The sequence below is a fragment of the Lathamus discolor genome, chromosome Z, assembly GCF_037157495.1.
Source record: "Lathamus discolor isolate bLatDis1 chromosome Z, bLatDis1.hap1, whole genome shotgun sequence".
Taxonomy (NCBI): Eukaryota; Metazoa; Chordata; class Aves; order Psittaciformes; family Psittacidae; genus Lathamus; species Lathamus discolor.
In genome coordinates this window covers 99,043,710-99,063,018 of record NC_088909.1, presented here as the reverse complement: position 1 = coordinate 99,063,018, position 19,309 = coordinate 99,043,710, and positions in this window count along the sequence as shown.

Sequence of the window (19,309 nt, the reverse complement as noted above, 5' to 3'; positions counted from 1 at the left end):
GGAAGAACTGATTCTGATTCTCCATTTTTCATTTCCAAATGGTCAAATACACTTATCCAAACGTATATAATTCTAAATAATAGGATGTCAAGATAGCAATGCTTTGTACTGGCCTATCTCTTTGCTCTGCATTTGCATACCTAGCATCACCCTTACAGCCTTTGCCAGCTGAACCCAAGCACAGCTGTAATAACCTTTGCCTTGTTGCTCTCTGGCAGCAAGAATATGCCTCCACCTGGTAACCAGCTGTTTAAGATGAAGTGAAGCACATGGATCTGTTTATGTCAGATAATGAGATATCAGGAAGAATGCAGTAGCTGCTGGTTGAAAGCTGCTTCCCACCTTCTCTGCAAGCAAAAACTCAGAGAGAAGGGGGACTCATTATCATAATAACTCATTATTGTGTTACTCATATTGGCACTGGGAAAGTGGGTTATTAGGTTATTATGTAAAACTGCAGGCCACTGTTTCAACAGGCAACAAACGACATAATTTACAAAACCAGGAAAATAAAAAGCCTGCTGTGGCCCAGGCGAGCAATCTGAAATAAAACATTTACGTTTAACCTGTAATTAAACATTTACTGTTCTTTCACTTGGAAATAATCCTACTTGCAGTGATAACTCACCCAGACACAGGTAATCTGAACTTGCTCTTTCACAAGCAATCTCCACTGAGAAAGCCAGGACATCGTTCAAGGAGTAAAGGCCACCCAGCACCAGGCCACAACCAAATTCCCAGCCCGCTATAGTAATCTGGGTTCATTACTTCCTCGGTGCGCTGCCAGCCCTGCTTCTGCTGGGCTGCCTGCTCCCTTGGTCTGACACTTCCACCACTGCTGCAGCAACACTGGAGCCAAGCCTCTTATATCCAGTGCCAATACAAAATGCCCAGCACTCTGCTGCCCTTTGGTTTGCTGCTGCAACAGCCAGACCTCAGGGTGGCTTTGAAGCCTCTTCCCACCTTTGTGCTGACCGCTGGAAACCCACAGGAACAACTGAGGTGTGTTCCTTGAAGGCTTGTCTGATCTGCTCCTAGTTTCTGCAGGAGTTTTGGTCAGTAACTGGGATTCAGGCAAAACCCATAACTCTCCTCCTTGAGGAAGCCTTCAGAGATGTGCCACCAAGGGGAAGGCAGATCCATGTGGCTTTCCCCATGTTGTGCACCCAAGAAATGCTTACAGTCACAGTCTGTGCAATGTCTTCGTGGCTGAACATTTTCTTTCCCTGTAAGCCACTGCTACTGAGCTCTGCAGATGTGATGGTGCACTAAATGCTTTGGGCAGTTTGTTTTGTGACACTCAAGCTGTGGGTAGTTTGAAGTTACCCCAGTTCACAGAGGTACGCAGCAGTGAGGGGTGTTTTGCTGGTGTTTTCCTCACTGGAAGCCATCGCTAGCTGTCAGAAGACATGGCTCCTGCCCCTCACCCAAAGCAGATGAGTCTTCAGAAGGGCCTGGATCCTCCGTAACTTGGGCTTTTCCATCTATCAGGGAATCCTCTTGCCTTGCTTGACACTGCCATTTTCTTTCCAATAATATGAGAGCTGTGGCTTGGGTCCTGGCTATCCACCATCCTCCACCACACCTTGAAGCCCTCTGGTTTGCCCAGGGAGGTACTGTGGGGTGATGTGCTCCAGCACATGTGCTCCTGTACTACCACTGCTACCTCATCCTCCACTTTTTATAGTCTAAAAAACATCTTTCCTACCCTCCATACACCTAAAATAAGGGAATCCCTAAGTAAAAAGGATTAATGATAGGCAGAAATTCAGGCCTGAGCTACCAGCTACCAGCAGAGCCACGATCCTGGGTGATGCTCCAAAACACAGCACATCTGCACAAACCCTTGCTTCAGGTTCCTCCCTAGAGACACAGACCCCTTCACTCTGTCAATGCCATTTTCAAGGACCCATGACAAACTGCCTGGATCAGACTGTCAACGGTCCCAGACAGGATTGCCAGGTGGTTTATCCCAGGCTCTTTCAAACTTGCAGGAATAGATTTCACGGCGGTGGTAGGGCTCTGGTGGTGGAACAAATAATGCAGCGTGATAAGCTTTTTCCAGTCTGCAATGCATCAATTATCCGTCTCTAATTGAAGAGCCAGAGCTCAGTGACTTCCAAGAAAGCAGGGTGTGGAGAGAACAGACATGGTGCCAAGAAAACAGCCGTGGTCAACATTTTTGTCAGGATGGATATCGTGGTTTGGATTAAGCAAGATCGAACCTGAGTCTTTGGCTTCATCTTAATTCACCTTTTTTTTCCCCTCAAGTTTCAAAATGTTTAAATTTAATACTTGAAATACACTCTTCTCTGCAATTCCTCTGTTCTGGCCAGGACCAAAAGCATAGCAGCTAAAATACCACAGAAACAACTGCTCATTATTTTGATCACCCAACAAGCAATAAAAAACGTCTTGCGAGAAATCCTGTTCTGTCTGCATCCCGAGCCCGAGCTTTGCACATGCAGGAGGTGTGGGTAGTTCAGATGAGGTGTGCTGGTTTGGGATGGGAAGCCAAGACACAGTTTCAGGCCCACCAATACCCAAGACTGTTCTTCTGTTCTGTGCAATGAAAGCTATGGAGACAAAACACTCTCAGCATGCTGTAGTGTCCAGGAGAGGACGAGAATAAACTGTAAAACATTTGTCTGTGGACTGTAAGCAGAATTCCAGAATTTACATGACCTGATGTCATGTAAATAATTTCTAAGGGCCCAGATTTAGCAGTTTCTCAGGTTCCTGAGGTGTATCAAAGGCGACATGTCTTCAGAGAAGTGTGCCATCAAGTGAAAACCAGGACTAATGTAAATGGTCAAACTCTGTCAGGAGTTCTCACTACCCTGTTTGGGCACTGGATGAAAATGAACTGTGGCAGACTCATAATCTATTAACCTGGTGAGATGTGATTACTGGGATAGTTCTTGACTGTTCATATTAATTATTAAAGTCTTTGTTTTCTGTGTGTTTTGAGATGCCATTGGTCCAGAGTGGGGCTGTTAGGAAAATGGCAGGACTACAAGTTTTGGATTATGACCTTCTGGTGAGATCATTAGCAGAAAGGTCCAGGTGCTTGATTGTGAACACTCTGTGTCCAGAATGAAGCCAGAATGAGGAAACCTGTGTCACCATGACTGGGACCCAGAGGTCACAAAACAGATAAAATAAATCACGCTGTGGTAAGAGGAGGGGTGTCCATCGCCATCATACCCTGAGTAGGCCAGCTTGCAAGGAGCTAAGAAAGCAGCCTTGTAAAGAAGGAAAAACGTTGGGAGTATCAGAACAACCCAAGCCAACCTAGCATACGGAGCCAGCAGCTGTGGTGTACTGCAGACCTAGCTTTTTGCTTCATTTCTTCCCCTTAGGAAGACAAATACCCCATCCACAAGCAACTGTTTGCCCCAGAAGAGGCAGAAAATGGACAGATTGGGCAGAATGGAGGGGGCCATCTGGCACATGCACTTTCATTCATTGCCTGCCTGTTTGAGCTAAAAATATTTTCAAAAATATATGCTGTAATAATAACGGGGAAAGAGCCACATGGACTGCAGACGAATAAGCTCTCTTACAGGGCTGGCAGCCCTTGCTGGGTAACAGCGCAGCCAACTAGCGCCATTTATAACAGAAAAGAATGAGCTTCCTGTGAGGAAAAGCCGTGTTTGTCTTCCTAATTTGGTTTCTAAATATTCACTTTCACAGGGAGGAGGAAAAAAAAAAGATAGTTTGAAAAGGAAATGAAATAACCATAGCGGGTTTTTCATGGCATTTGCAAAAAATTATGGCTTTATACACTTGAGGGATTCCTTATTCATCCATAAGAAAGGATGGATGTTCCTACAATGCTCCACAGGCTTACAGACTGTTTCTAGACCTGTTATCAACCACATTCAGGCCTTCAGTTTCAAGACTGTCAGCAGTGACTCCCTCTCATTGACAGAATGGCTCTTGCCAGATTTCCAGGAGTTTGTCCAGTTTTTGGCTGCTGCATTTGTTACCCAGTGTCCATCCCCTTGTGACAGCCCTTGGGCTAATTCAAAGTGAGTGAAGTGGAAATAAAAGCAAGATAGACCTAAATGTTTTGGCTGGACACCTCAGCTCTCTTGCAGTGCCATAGGCATACCTACTTCTCCTGCTGTTTCAAGTGTCTATGTTATTTGAAGTGTCAAAGACACAAGAGCAGTCTACCAGCTCCTGGTCTCTTTGCTGCAGTTAAGGACCTCAACAACCTATTTATGTCTATATCAATTAAATCTATATTTATATCTATATCAATTATGTCTATATCAATGCCTATATATGTCTTATATCAAGACAGTGGTATTTTAACCTGCCAAATCTATTGGTATAGTCTCTTTGGGAGACAGGGATGGTAGGAGTAGGTGCTGTACAGAGACAGAGGTGCCTTTGAGAGCTATGGTATCTTTTCAGCGTTAGCCAGCTGATGTGAAGGGTGTCCTTCAACCCTGGAGACGTCCCTTCTGGTAGCAAGAGCAGGCCAGGCACAGTGAGGCAGTGTCTCCAGCCCATGGTGTGCTGCCCCAGATGGAAGATGCATCATCTGAGTCAATTTCCATGAGCACAACTATGCACACTGACAAGATGAATAAAATACTCTGCCATGGCATAAATAAGATAAACTGCAGTTCAGCAGACAGTGTAAAAAGTAAGACTGATGCATAAGGTTTTTGCCCTTTAGCACTGAAGGATTTTCCCACATTCTTTCTGCTAACAGTACCAGACAAGTGTCTTGCCACTTTCTTGGTAAAGCTGATGCTCTGTGTAACCCAGAATGGATTAGAATAGCCTTTTTGATGGTGGCTCAGCTGCAGACAGTGGTGTTTCCATCTGAGACAGCTGCAGGGTTGTGGGATCATGGATAATTCCTTTGTGAAGCAGTTCTGGCTCTCCCTAAACTTTCGTAAGCAGGAAAAGCTGTGAACTCCCTTGAACTGGACAATTTCTTACACTCCACGTTCATCTCTCTTTCCCTGTCTGGCTCATTGCTTTTGACAAGGATTAGTTGTTTCTCAAGTCTGCAATGACGTGATCCATGCTGTGCCAGTTACTCCACTAATCACTCTGTACCCTGCTACTGAGGACAGCAGGATCCCTTGCTTTGCTTTTCCCAAGTATGGATCCTGCAGGAGCTTTGTCAACAAGTAAGACAGGCAAAAAGGTTCTTTTTTCTGTAACATAAAGCTACAAGTCACAAAAGTGGCTGAGGACCTTATATAAGCAATTAATCCTCTCCAATACGTTGTAAGCTGCATACACCCAATGTAGTCCAAGGCAGGGCAAAGAGAGGCTGTCAGAGCTACCCCATCACCAGGTGACAGTGACCCCACCAAAGGTGCCTGCTTAGGAACACATTCTGAAGTTTTATTTAGGGAGACTGACTCTAAATAGTAGGTGAAAAATATTAGATTCATTCAAAAAGTGGATGGACACTGAGCTGGTGTCTTTGCTATCGTCTCGTGCCAGAATGTTCAGTTTCAAACCCACCTTCTCCATCAGTAATTGCTGTGTAATGGCTACCTACCTACTAAAGGAGTCTACTTAGTTTGTTAGATACCATAGTTTGGTGAATACCTTACCTTATGGAAAGATACATTGCTTTTTGTTTTCAATACACTTTCTGAAAACATTTCTTTCTACAAACCTTACCAAGAAAAAAACTGACAAAGATAAAGCTGTTTTCTAAATCAATTACCCCTAAGGAGTATAATTTAATTTGGTTTCTTGTTGACTCATTACTGTTTCTATGTAGGATAAAAAGCGGTCTTTGTTTTCATTGGGTTTTTTTAACATAAAAGTCAGTAATCTTGGCACCTTTGGCAATTTAAAGCTAGCAAGTGCAGAAGCCTGGATGGGTTCATAGGAGGTGTAATTTTCTCATATAGAGCTCAGATTCATTTTGCCAACACAGGCTTTGGAGAGATATAACGAGACCTTATTTCTTTAACACATCTTTAGAAAAGCCTCTGAAACCTCAGGACACAGAAGCTGCTAAAGCAGACATTAAATTTACTGATCTGATTTTAATGTTGCTCATTAGTTCATAAGAAAAACAGATGGTATGCTGAAGGCCAAGATATCTTCTGCAGTGGGACACTTTTGGCTCAACAAGTTTCACCCTGCTTCTGTAACTTCTCTTACAGAAGCTAACTGTAATAGAAGTTAGCTAATGTCAAATCAGTTTCTGGTGGGAAAGAAACCTGAGTATTATAACGAAAGGCTCAGCCGCAGGATTGTTAGCAAACCTCTGAACAGAGACACTCCCAACGGACAAGGCAGCAAGCCCAGCCTACGCCTCCACCTTTAGGCTGAGTTACAAGGATGGTATGTAGGAAAAGCAGTGCTATCATTGCAATCAGCATGTTTATTTTGCTGTACCCCTTGGCCAGCCATAGGCAGGGGTGAAGCAGGCAGATGCTATGGCGCAGCCTGAAACATGCCAGCAACATCTCAGAGGTGTGCAAGAGAGAGAAACTCTGTACCACACTGCAGCCTTTGGCAGCGTATCTGCTGTCTCAGCGGCAAAGCCAGCAGAGCCTGCCTGGCAGGAAAGCTCATGGACCACAACCCCATCAGTGCAGCAGGGATAGAGATGGGGCTGGCCGAGATCTGCCCATGTCCTTCCCCACCAAGGAGAGTCTGGGTGCTGAGTGGGGCTGGGGCAAATCTTCATTTTATCCTCCCTCCCTGAGACAGCAGCTTTCAGGTCCTTTCGGAGACTTGGTTTCTCACATCTGCTGAGAAGACCGATGCCAGAGACTAGCCACAGGTGCTCCTTTAAGTATTTTTTTTTATCAGAGAATATCTATTCTTCTCAGGGTGCCCCTGAAAAACTAAATTAAATCCTCTCAAGTAATTCTTGAGTGACATCTTTACCATGTGCTCCAGCTGATGGGATTTTCTGCTGTTGGTCCTTACCCCATTTCCCCCTGCCTCCTGACAGTTTCCACATTGCACAGGTTACCTGTGATGAAGGCAACAGGAAAACACATGTTTTCCTGAAAACCAGGTGAAATTAATCCCCACCAGCTGAAGTATGCCAGGAGTTTACACAGGAAGAGCAAATATGAACAACAGAGAGGCTAAAGGTGTCCACCCAACCCTGCGGAAGAGAAGCTCTTGTGCAGCTCAGAAACACAGATTTACTGTCTCACAGCACTGTATGTGGGTAGAGCTGGGAGGATCCGAAGCAACCTGCTAAAGTTTTAAGTCAAGTGGCCACAGACAGTTTGCTAGGCTCACAGTTTCAATCAAACAGGGTTTGTGCAGCTATCTCAGCACCCCCTCAGCACAGCAGCCATAGGGGAAAGGAACATCATCTGCCTCCTTCCTGGCAGCAAACCTGAACTGAGTCCTCAGTATAGCCACAGACTGTCCATCGCATGTCCAAATGCCATTTATAACTTGCTTTACAGCCTGGCTTATTCTGGGGTTTTGGCTGCAGGTACAAACTGAGGTTCACATGCTGCAGGAACCTGCACTGTAACATGGGATCCTGCTATGATGGGCACCACAAAAGGGAAACGTTTGCTCCCTTTTGGGGAACGGAAGCCCCCAAAGAACCAGAATTTCTCATAGTCTGACCTTATTTTACTATCAAAACAAGTAGGATGCTACACTAGCAGTGGGAAGAGCAGCAGGAGCTGCCATGGGTTCGGTACTCCCCACCACTACCAAGTGTGGACCCCCTGCAGTGGAGTGATGCAGTGGGGATGGCAGAGGGAGGTAAAAAAGAGTGAAAAGGGGGAAAGGAACATTTCTGCTGAGGCCAGACTCAGCTATCTAAAATTCCTCTGTTTGGTGTAAGCACCATCAACAGAGAGAAGAGGCAGCCCAGCTTGTCTCCATGCACAGAGCGCATAGCGTGCATGCAGCTTGCTGATGGAGATGGATCCTGCCCAGTGCCACACATCCCTTTTAATTGAGGCAAAACTGGAACTGAACCTGGCGTCAGACCCGGCAATGGGATCTGCAGGAGGATGTCGCCAGGGAGCAGGCAGCCAGCTGGAGAGCATTGCTGGCGGGCACTGCAGGGAGCTGTGGGCAGCTGCTTACCCTGCGCTGGCTCCACGCTGGTCGCAGGAGTGGGATGGGTGAGTTATCCCCTGTTCCCTTCCAGTATCTGAGTGTCCTTCCTTGCTGACTTGAAAGGAGCTGACTGGAGCAAGAACTACAGCACTGTGTTCATGCCAATGGAAATAATAACAGGGGAAGGATCAAATCTATTGAAGCTAGGGACAAACTATAGTTTGACTATGTAGGAACAGAATGCTGCTTCTGTATGAGCTACTTGATACTCCAGGATTGACAGGGACACAGAAATGATTGGAGGACTGAAGCACCACTTCTTTGATGACAGGCTGAGAGAGTTGAGCCTGTTCAGCCTGGAGAAGGCTCTGGGGAAACACTGTGGGCTTTCAGTACTTACAGAGGCCTGATGAGAAAGATGGGGACAGGCTTTTTAGCAGGGCCTGTTGCCACAGGACAAAGGATAATGGTTTTAAACTAAAAGAGGGTGGATTTAGAATAGATATAAGGAAGACAGTTTTTACAATAAAGGTGGTGAAACACTGGCACAGGTTGCCCAGAGAGGTGGTAGATGCCCCAGTGCCTGGAAATGTTCACAGTGAGGTTGGACAGGGCTCTAAGCAACCTGGTCTATTTGAAGATATCCTTGCTCATTGCAGTGGCTTGGACTAGACGACCTTTAGAGGTTCCTTCCAGCATAACTAATCTATCATTCCATCATGGAATGATTTTAGATATCAGACTACATGCAATCAAAGGAGTGGGGTCTGGTGAGAAACATATTCATCTGCCAAATCGCCCTCTTTCCAGCCTTGAAAGGCAGAAAAAGGCATTGCAGTTCAGAGACCAATATTGAGATTCAGCTCAAGCAGGATAAAGTACTTGGTCTCTCTCACAGAGACGCAGAGTCCTCTCCTGTGACCAGAGCAATGTAAATGGCTTTTGAGATAGAAGAGAGCCCCACGAGTGCACAGGACCTTGGTGAAGTGATAGCTGCAGCACAGTGAAGTGGGTGATAGCTGTGGAAGTGCTCCCTGCATTGATGATTGCCTTTCGCCTCCTTCAGCTCCTGCAGCCAAAGAAGGGTTGTCATGGAAAAGAAAAACTCTGCTTCTGCTCTGACACCTCTATCCAGTCCCCAGGAAATTACACCAGGATATTTCCAACTACTTTAACTGCTTGAGCGGGCAAGAAAGGGCTTGTTTTAGTTACTGATCAATAAAATTTGCACCAAGAGATGTCTTGACATCTGCCTTAGTTACAGCAAAGTTTTTCTCAAAATTTTTAATGATCTATTTAACAAAAAATCAGTGTTGAAGATAATGACTGAAGCCTCCTTACCGAGCAAGTACTGAGCAAGTCCCTGCCACTACGGAGCAGCAACAAGCTTCCAATTCTGGTTCTAGTTTATGAAAGTCCTTAAACCTGTGTTTTCATGTACCTTAAGTCAGCAAAGCGTTTATGTTGGTTTCCTGGTCTGGGGCTACATTAGGAGCTGTAGTTGTATACATCAGATAGGATGATGGAAGGGCTCAAGAAACTGCTGCTGGCCCCATGGGCCAGGGAGAATTTGGAAATCTGACACTAAGCCACATCTCAGGGCTGTTTGTGAAGGTCTGTGAAAGAGGCATTCAGAAACTGCCTCTGGCCCACAGGAGCAGGATGTGTCTGAGCGACCACATTGGTCAGATAGGCTTCTAATAGGGAAAAAGCAAGTTTAGAAAACACAGAGAAATAACTAATCTAGATGTCCAAAACCATACATAAATGGCTGGAATTTCTTCTTTACACAGGTGATTTCCTGCACGTCAGAATTACTGGGCCTTTGCTTGCCAGCCCGCCTGTGTTTTGACTGCACAGAAATAATGGTGTGTAGATAATTTTTTCTCTGGGAAATCCAAGGTAGGAACTTACTGGGCACTTTTTCTCTAAATTACCCAGGCATGGTATTCCATCTTATGCCAATCCATTCCAAAGCAAGATCTATCATCACTCTAGATACACACTCCAGCAATTAACTTTTTTTCTCTTGTGAAACTTGTTATGCTTTTTAGCTTCACATATATGTTACATGATACAGCATAGCAAGTAATACCATCCTTGAGCAATCACTGGGAAATCTTGCTCCATGAATGTGTTGCTGGGTTCTGCAGCACCTTTAACAATGCTTGTGTGGGAAATCATCTGCTTTTAAACTTGTGAGAAATATGGGTAAAGAATGCAAGCCTAGAAATGTTTGGGGGTGTTTTGTTTTGTGTTTTAATTTAAAGTTTGTGTGTACCTGAGTGTTTGACTTTGAAGGTATTGACACAGCTCACCACGAAAGATTACTTTAAAGATATAAAGCTAGATACAATAGATGCTGCTAATAGGCTTATTTCTGTAGGCCTCACTTGAACGGAAACAGCACCATCTGTTGCTCTTTGTGCTGTCAATCACAGCAGCTTTTTCTCTACCCGATGATGATCGGGAGAAATGAACCATAAGCAACAGAAATCAAATGAGAAGGAGAATCTTTATTTTCAAGGTGGGCCTAGACTGGCATAGTTTCACCTGATCTATTGGACATGTAGGGCTGAGTTACAGCTGCTTTTTCATTTTACAAAGACAATGCCCAATCGAAGAGTCTTGTTTCAAAACCTCATAAAAGCAGTGATGATTTTGCATTTCTCCAGCAGTCTTACAGTGTAGGAATGACCCTCATAAAATCGTAACCACCAGGGATGGAAAATACTTTCTAGGTTTAGTCTGATCCCTAAATGACAGCTCAGATATATTTCTCAGGATGCATCTTGTCCAAGCAGCACCACCAGTTATTACTTGGTTTGGTTGAGAAGCTGCATTTCTCCGATTGCTTTCCCAACACTTGCTCAAAGAAGGGTTAGATGACACCATGCTGAAAGCCCTGCTACCAGCTGGAAGCTGTCTATAATGGGGCTCTCGTGTTGCTGCAGCTGAACCCTGATAGCAACAGTGGAAAATCTCTCTCTGTTTTCCTTGATGCTGTGTGAGCCAATGCATAAGGAATGTCTGCACTAAGCAGCAGAGGTGGGCAAACCACATCAGGAAACTGAACAGGGAGCTCTTGAGCTGTTACGCTTGTGCCGTTCACCATTTTGCAGTTCCTCCTTGGAGATGGAGATCCTTGTCCACAGCTTAGGAGGCAAACACTGCTGTTTGTCTGGGTTCTGCAGGTCTCCTTTAGGTGTGAGAGCTTCCTCTGGGGAGTCCAGCAGTGCCAATGGCTGGAGCCAACTGGACGTGCAAGCTCCCACCCTCACACACCCAAATCTGGGAGAGAGAATGTTTTATTTGAACTAGTCTGCTGTAAAGAGTCTAAGCTGTTCAGAAAAACACTTTGTTTGATTGCTATTCATGTGGCAAGGATTGTACTATTTTGCAAGCAGTGGAGTAATGTTATTGCTAGCCATATGTCTGCAGGGCACAACAGCAGCACTTGGGAGGTTGCTCAAGGCAAAAGTACTACATCAGTCCTATGCTCTCCAGTGCCCAGACTTAGCGCTTGGTGACACGAAGGAACACAGGACCTCCAGGTCCTCATCACAGATAGGAGAAGAGCTACCAGGAGCTGCACCACCACCACCACCCGCCTCCCTCCCCTGCACTGCAGCCCTTGCCTACTGCCTCGCACAGGCTGAGTGCCAGTAATTTCCTTTGTCTGAATTTTGAAGATGAGGTGAGGAAAACAAATTACTGTGTTCTGAGCGGCTGAAGGAGGGTGCTGAAAGAAGCAGAGGAAACTGGCAGCTGCTGCTCTCCTTTACTTCGAAGCTGTGTTTGGAAAATTGGACACCGGCGTCATGGTGGAGATAACTTAAGGGTGCCTGACGGAAAATGTGACTTCTTCCCCTCCTCTCTTCACAAGTGTTTGGTTTCTTTACGTAAAATGCCAGGATAAAACTGACATTTGTTTCACATCAAGTCCAGTTTTCACTTCAAGTCTTAAAATGTGAAGAAAAAGGAAAAACAAAAGTGGTTTGTGTTCTGCTCTTTTGGAATGTTTCCTTTTGTCATCCCTCTGAAAAAGAAGAGGGAAGTGCTGGTTTTAAAAGGCAGAAACAAATTAATTAGGAGCAGAGAAACTAAAAATTACTTTCTTTTTAATTCATCTGCTTTTCAGAACTACACTAGGTTACTTAATCTGTAGTTTTCATGTTGAGATTTCTATCCAAAACCAAAGCTGTTTCACAAAAGGTTTCAACATCAATTACAGTACAAACTTTGATGGGAAAATATTTGTTGAAACTGTTTGAGGGTTTCTTCCTGTGCAGAGAACATGTGGGGGCTGTCTGAAATTGGCATTAACCATTCCAAATGCCTGTACCACCTGATGAGCACAAACTAGCACAAGAAGTTGGATATGGATTCATTTTCCAGTCACTTCCATTAAACTCGATGGTGAGAGCTGAGGGATTTGTTAACCCCTTCAAATGTGCTCTTCTCTTATCAGACCTTTCAGTGCATCAAATACATCCTGTGGCAAAGTCAGGATCTCCTCACTAACACTGTAGCACACAGGGCACAGTCACAGCTCAATAACACCCTCCTAACTTATCCTCATCTAGATCAGGGAAGGATCTGCTGCTGAAGGAAGAAATAGTAAATGCAAGGTTAAGATATCACTGCATTCCAGACAAAAGTGCATTATACTGGAGCACTGGAGCTTATCATAGAAGCCTAGAATCATAGAATCGTTAGGGTTGGAAAGGACCTCAAGATCATCTAGTTCCAACCCCCCTGCCATGGGCAGGGACACCTCACACTAAACCATCCCACCCAAGGTTTCATCCAACCTGGCCTTGAACACCGCCAGGGATGGAGCACTCACAACCTCCCTGGGCAACCCATTCCAGTGCCTCACCACCCTAACAGGAAAGAATTTCCTCCTTATATCCAACATAAACTTCCCCTGTTTAAGTTTTAACCCATTACCCCTTGTCCTGTCACTACAGTCCCTAACAAAGAGTCCCTCCCCAGCATCCCTATAGGCCCCCTTCAGGTACTGGAAGGCTGCTATGAGGTCTCCACACAGTCTTCTCTTCTCCAGGCTGAACAGCCCCAACTTCCTCAGCCTGTCTTCATACGGGAGGTGCTCCAGTCCCCTGATCATCCTCGTGGCCCTCCTCTGGACTTGTTCCAGCAGTCCCATGTCCTTTTTGTGTTGAGGACACCAGAACTGCACGCAATACTCCAGGTGAGGTCTCACAAGAGCAGAGTAGAGGGGCAGGATCACCTCTTTCGACCTGCTGGTCACACTCCTTTTGATGCAGCCCAGGATACAGTTGGCTTTCTGGGCTGCGAGCGCACACTGAAGCCAACTCATGTCCATTTTCTTATCGACCAGCACCCCCAAGTCCTTCTCCGCAGGGCCACTCTGAATCTCTTCTTTGCCCAACCTGTAGCTGTGCCTGGGATTGCTCCAACCCAGGTGTAGGACCTTGCACTTTGCATGGTTGAACTTCATAAGGTTGGCATCAGCCCACCTCACAAGAGTGTCAAGGTCCCTCTGGATGGCATCCCTTCCCTCCAGCGTATCAACCGGACCACACAGCTTGGTGTCATTGGCAAACTTGCTGAGGGCACACTCAATCCCACTGTCCATGTCAGTGATGAAGATGTTAAACAAGACCGCTCCCAACACTGATCCCTGAGGGACACCACTCATCACTGGTCTCCAGCCGGACATCGAGCCATTGACCACAACTCTTTGCATGCGGCCATCCAGACAGTTCTTTATCCACTGAGTGGTCCATCCATCAAATTGATATCTCTCCAATTTAGAGAGAAGGACGTCGTGTGGGACAGTGTCGAACGCTTTGCACAAGTCCAGATAGATGACATCAACTGCTTTACCCCTGTCCATCAGTTCTGTAGCCCCATCATAGAAGGCCACCAAATTGGTCAGGCAGGATTTCCCCTTAGTGAAGCCATGCTGGCTGTCACCAAGCACCTTGTTGTTATTCGTGTGCCTTAGCTTCCTCTGTGATATCTGGGAGACTGCAGAGAGTAAATACATACACCAAGGGCTTGACTTCCGTCTGTTCTGGTTTTTACAGTCAGATAAAATAAAGGGAATAGCTGAGAGAGACTAAAACAGTTACCAAGAAATACTCCAGCCTCCAGTGGTATGGCCTCAACTCCACAGCTTGGGAGGCTACAGCCAAAGATGCTCTGCTGTGGCAGGAAACATCTGCTGAAGAGCAAGCTCAAGTGAGACTGACCCGCAGAGGGAGGCACCAGGCCAGGGAAGAGCACAGGAAGCTCATGCAGGAGTCCTGGGTGCCAAAGGTTAGTGTTAGAACCAGGATAACTTCTCACCAGCAAGGCCACCAAGGTTGACTCTTACATGCTGAATAAAGCAGAGATCACACCGCTGCTGGGGAGAGCAATACTGAAGTGTACGCTGGCAAAGACACCCAGGTATTATTGTATACCTAGGAGGTAGGATATTGTAAAAACCTGAGTGCAACACCCCTGCCACAATGGTGCCTTTCAGCTTTGGGTACCACATGACAGCTGCATAACCCCAAAGAAACACGTTATTTTAAGTGTGGTAACAGCTGAACTTGACCTCGCTTTGGTCCTAACACAGAGACATGAAGAGTGGCAGGAGGTTGGCTTCAACAACTCCACCCTATTTCAGCACAGCCAAGGCCTTCTGGCAAACATGGCACACCTCAGGGACCTGTCACCGTGTACTCAAGATCTTCTGAGTCCAGGGTGAGGAGTGGGAGAAAAAGTAGCTTGAGGGAAGCTTCCAGCCGTTTCTCTTTGGTTCTTCCTTTGGACATCATTTGCAGTTTGAGCGGTGGTACTCATGCCAGCCTTCTTTCCACCATGTACATTCCACCTTCCGCAGCCCTGTGGGGTGTGTTGGTTAGGTCCCACACAAGAAATCTGGTTTCCAAAGTAACCCTCAAAGCAAAGAAAAAAAGGTAGACAGCAAGATGTTTGATTGCTTGTGGCTGTCAGGACACTTACCAGCACTGTCTGCATGTTTCCGAGCCTTTTTCTCTACAAGCCAAGCCAAGCCAAGCCAACACCCTTTACTCTATATTCACTCAGCACTGTTCATCTACACGTCAGTTTAACTGGCAGCAAGGGAAAACATAACCTGGCTTCAAGGAGTCCCACAGAGTCTAACCACAGCTTCAGGCCAACCTAAGCCAACATTGTTCCTCTTCCCAGCAAGGGCAGTTCCAGTCACCCTGCCCTAATACTAAGATCTCCGGCTCCAGCACATTCTCTGAAGCCTCTGTATGCCTAAAAAAATCCAGGATGGTCACTGATGGAGAAATAACTGTCATTTATTCCAAGCACAGTCCTCTTCAGTACTTAAATTTGGATGAATGCACTCACATTGTATATCCAGGGCTAACATTACATCCATTATGAAAAGAAAAATAAAATTATTCTACAAAATGATAGAAATTCATTTTTAAGGGGGAAAAATGGGCTCCTGAGTTTCAAGTCCAAGAGTTTCCTTTTATCGTGGAGTCCAAGCCACTGGCTACTCATTTCTTACATGCATGTTCAATGTCCTGGTGTGATGAGACCTACAGTCTGATACCAGAGTCAAAGGCCTTCATGCAAACAAACAGGAGTGATACTTAAATTGATGGCACTGCAGTGCTGCTACTAAAGTAGTCTAGAAAGGAAATGAGAGCAAAATATAGCTGAAAGGAGAGCTGTCTGCAAGTTCACATCTGCTGTATTTCTGGTCCTTTGTATCCTTTTAATGGTACACCAGTCTTTCATCCACCCTCCTGAGGAGAAGATGGATTGTTAACAAGAACTGTTCTTGTGTATCTCTGTGATGACACAAAAGCAAACCCCTGCGGCTTTCACATGCAGTCACAGAAGAAACTCAGTGTCAAAAGGGTTTGATGACACAGTCTTGAGAAGTTTGAATAGTCTTGAAGAGTGGCTGGTGGTGAAACCATCTCTCTCCCTGGAGCAGTCTGGGTGCTGCAAGGAAACACTATGGCTACACCTATCCTTCTAGTTCAAAACGACCTTCAGATCCCTGCATGACCCACTTCCACCAGCCTTCAACAGTGACTCTCAGCAGTTTTCTCAACAACAAAGATAAGCTCAGAAGGAGCTACAAGCGCATGGAGCAGCCCCATAAAAAGAGTACTGAGCATCTCAGTGCCATGCTCAAGGAATACAAGGTACAACATAGACGACTTTGGTGCTACCCTCACATGGACTTCACATGGACGTCACGTGAACTTCACATGGATTGAGTGTGCCCTCAGCAAGTTTGCTGATGACACCAAGCTGTGTGGTCCGGTTGATATGCTGGAGGGAAGGGATGCCATCCAGAGGGACCTTGACACGCTTGTGAGGTGGGCTGATGCCAACCTTACGAAGTTCAACCATGCCAAGTGCAAGGTCGGAGCAATCCCAGGCACAGCTACAGATTGGGCAAAGAAGAGATTCAGAGCGGCCCTGCAGAGAAGGACTTGGCGGTGTTGGCTGATGAGAAAATGAACATGAGCTGGCTTCAGTGTGCGCTCACAGCCCAGAAAGCCAACCGTATCCTGGGCTGCATCAAAAGGAGCGTGACCAGCAGGTCGAAAGAGGTGATCCTGCCCCTCTACTCTGCTCTTGTGAGACCTCACCTGGAGTATTGTGTGCAGTTCTGGTGTCCTCAACATAAAAAGGACATGGAACTGCTGGAACAAGTCCAGAGGAGGGCCACGAGGATGATCAGGGGACTGGAGCACCTCCCGTATGAAGACAGGCTGAGAAAGTTGGGGCTGTTCAGCCTGGAGAAGAGAAGGCTGCGTGGAGACCTCATAGCAGCCTTCCAGTACCTGAAGGGGGCCTATAGGGATGCTGGGGAGGGACTCTTTGTCAGGGACTGTAGTGACAGGACAAGGGGTAATGGGTTAAAACTTAAATGGGGGAAGTTTAGATTGGATATAAGGAAGTTCTTTACTGTAAGGGTGGTGAGGCACTGGAATCGGTTGCCCAGGGAAGTTGTGATTGCTCCATCCCTGACGGTGTTCAAGGCAAAGCTGGACAGAGCCTTGGGTGACCTTGTTTAGTGTGAGGTGTCCCTGCCCATGGCAGGGGGGTTGGAACTAGATGAGCTTAAGGTTCTTTCCAACCCTAACTGTTCTATGATTCTATGATTCACATGACAGACTGAGAACAGCACTAATCTCTATGCTATATATCCATATGGACAAACTCTTTAGGCTTGTACAGCACCCCAGCTGTTTAGATCATGTTGTTACCTCCAGGCTCATCTCTGAGCTTCTGTTTAGAGAAAATAGCTCCTCACAGCTGGAAAACAAGACTTAATACCAGCAAGAGCAGACATGCCTTCTTGATAGGGCTGCACTAATAACTCTGGGATATGTCTAAAACAGATTGACATTGCCACAGATGCACCCACCTGAACAAAGGAGCAGAGAGGGGGAGCTGGTTTGCACAACTGTAAACATCTCATTTATAATTGCTAATTGCAAGCCTAATTGCTGTTACATCCTGAACAAGAGTCTCACTGCCCCTGCTGCTTATAAATACCTGGAAGAATAAGTTTTTCTTTTAAAAAACCGTAAGCTTCTCTTTTTCACTGAAAGCCTCTCCTACAAATCCTTCCCCATCTCCCCCATGTCTCTCAGGTTCCTACCACAGCTGTTCCTCTACCCAGGCTGGGCTAACATCACAGCTTTGATGGGCATTAGCACATATGCCCTGTCTGTTCTGCAGTGGTTACTCGGGTGCTGCCTCTCACCCACTGGATCATGGAAAGTAATCTGAAAGAGGGAGAAATCCTGAAGCTGAAGGAAGTGATTGTCTTCCCTAGCCCCCAGTCTGGGAAAACCACAGGGATGTCCCCTGTTGCTGAAACTGTGGCTGTGGCTGACGGCAATGCCAGGGCCCAGCTTGGGTCCTGCCCTACAGGCATTCACTTCTGCAGCATAATAAAACCAGAACAACTATTTAACACAGCTGAGCTTTGTGTTCTTCTGGAGAAAGAAAAGAACGCTGGGAGCAGGTTTGCATGGGAAGAGTGAGCTTTCAGAAAAAAGGCCACGAGACTGGCTTAGTCAGAGTTTTACATGGGCTGGATTAGTGAAACCTGCTCCTGGATCAGTAAGTAATTACTACTCTTTATAAATGAAGTATAATTACACAAGGATTGTGGGTCTGTATGAAAAGAATTATGATGGAAGTCAAGGTTTTTCTTGCTTAAATTAAAGAAGGCGCTCTGTAAATTCAACAGGAATTTGACTGACCTCAGCATCCCTCACCCATGTGCAATAAAGACTCTAGAAAAATCAATAGGCTTCTCTTTCTGAAATGAAGATACGCTTCTCCAGCACTGTAGATGTGCATAATGGGCTAATGGCTCAGCAGATGGTGTGAACTACTGTTCCTAAAAAGTCGTACGGGAATATGGAGGCACATGGCCAGAAATGCTGATGTGCAAGAGAACAAACAAGGAAACAGGAGGAGAAGCTGGGGAGGATTGAGGAAGGAGCTGTCTCAAGGGTGTCCGTGTAGCAGAAGAGCTCATTTTGTAGGTAAGTATGCAGACAATTTCCAAATGTGGAATATTCATTTGATGAATCACAGCAGATTCCTTGGACTCATGCCAGGCTCTGTATAAATACGTGCATTTCAGGTGAGAAGCGAAACGCGTGTGAGGACTGGGGAGATTACAGCTTCTGCTTTGAAACGATAGCAATCAGGATTTTTGTTCTGGTTTCAGCTGGGGTAGAGTTTATTTTCTTCCTAGTACCTGGTACAGTGCTGTGTTTTGGATTTATTATGAGAATAATAACTAGGTTATTCTAGTTATTATTCTTGTGAACTGAATGATCTTAAGGTCCTTTCCAGCCCTAACCATTCTATGATTCTGTAATGTTGATAACACACAGATGTTTTAGTTGTCTCTCAGTAACACTCACCCTGTTCAAGGACTTTTCAGTCTCATGGTCTGCCAGTGAGGAGGGGCATAAGAAGCTAGGAGGGAGCAGAGACAGGACCCTGACCCAAACAAGCCAAAGGGTTATTCTGTAGCACAGTACGTCATGCCCAGTATAGAGACTGGGGCAGTCACCCAGATCACTGCTCAGGCTGGGCTGGGTATCAGTCGGCAGGTGATGAGCAGTTGTGTTGTGCATCACTTGGGTTTCATTCCTCTCTTTCCTTTTCCTATTCCTTCTTTTCACTATCAGTTATGTTTTACTTTATTTCAATTATTAAACTGTTCTTAGCCTCTTGG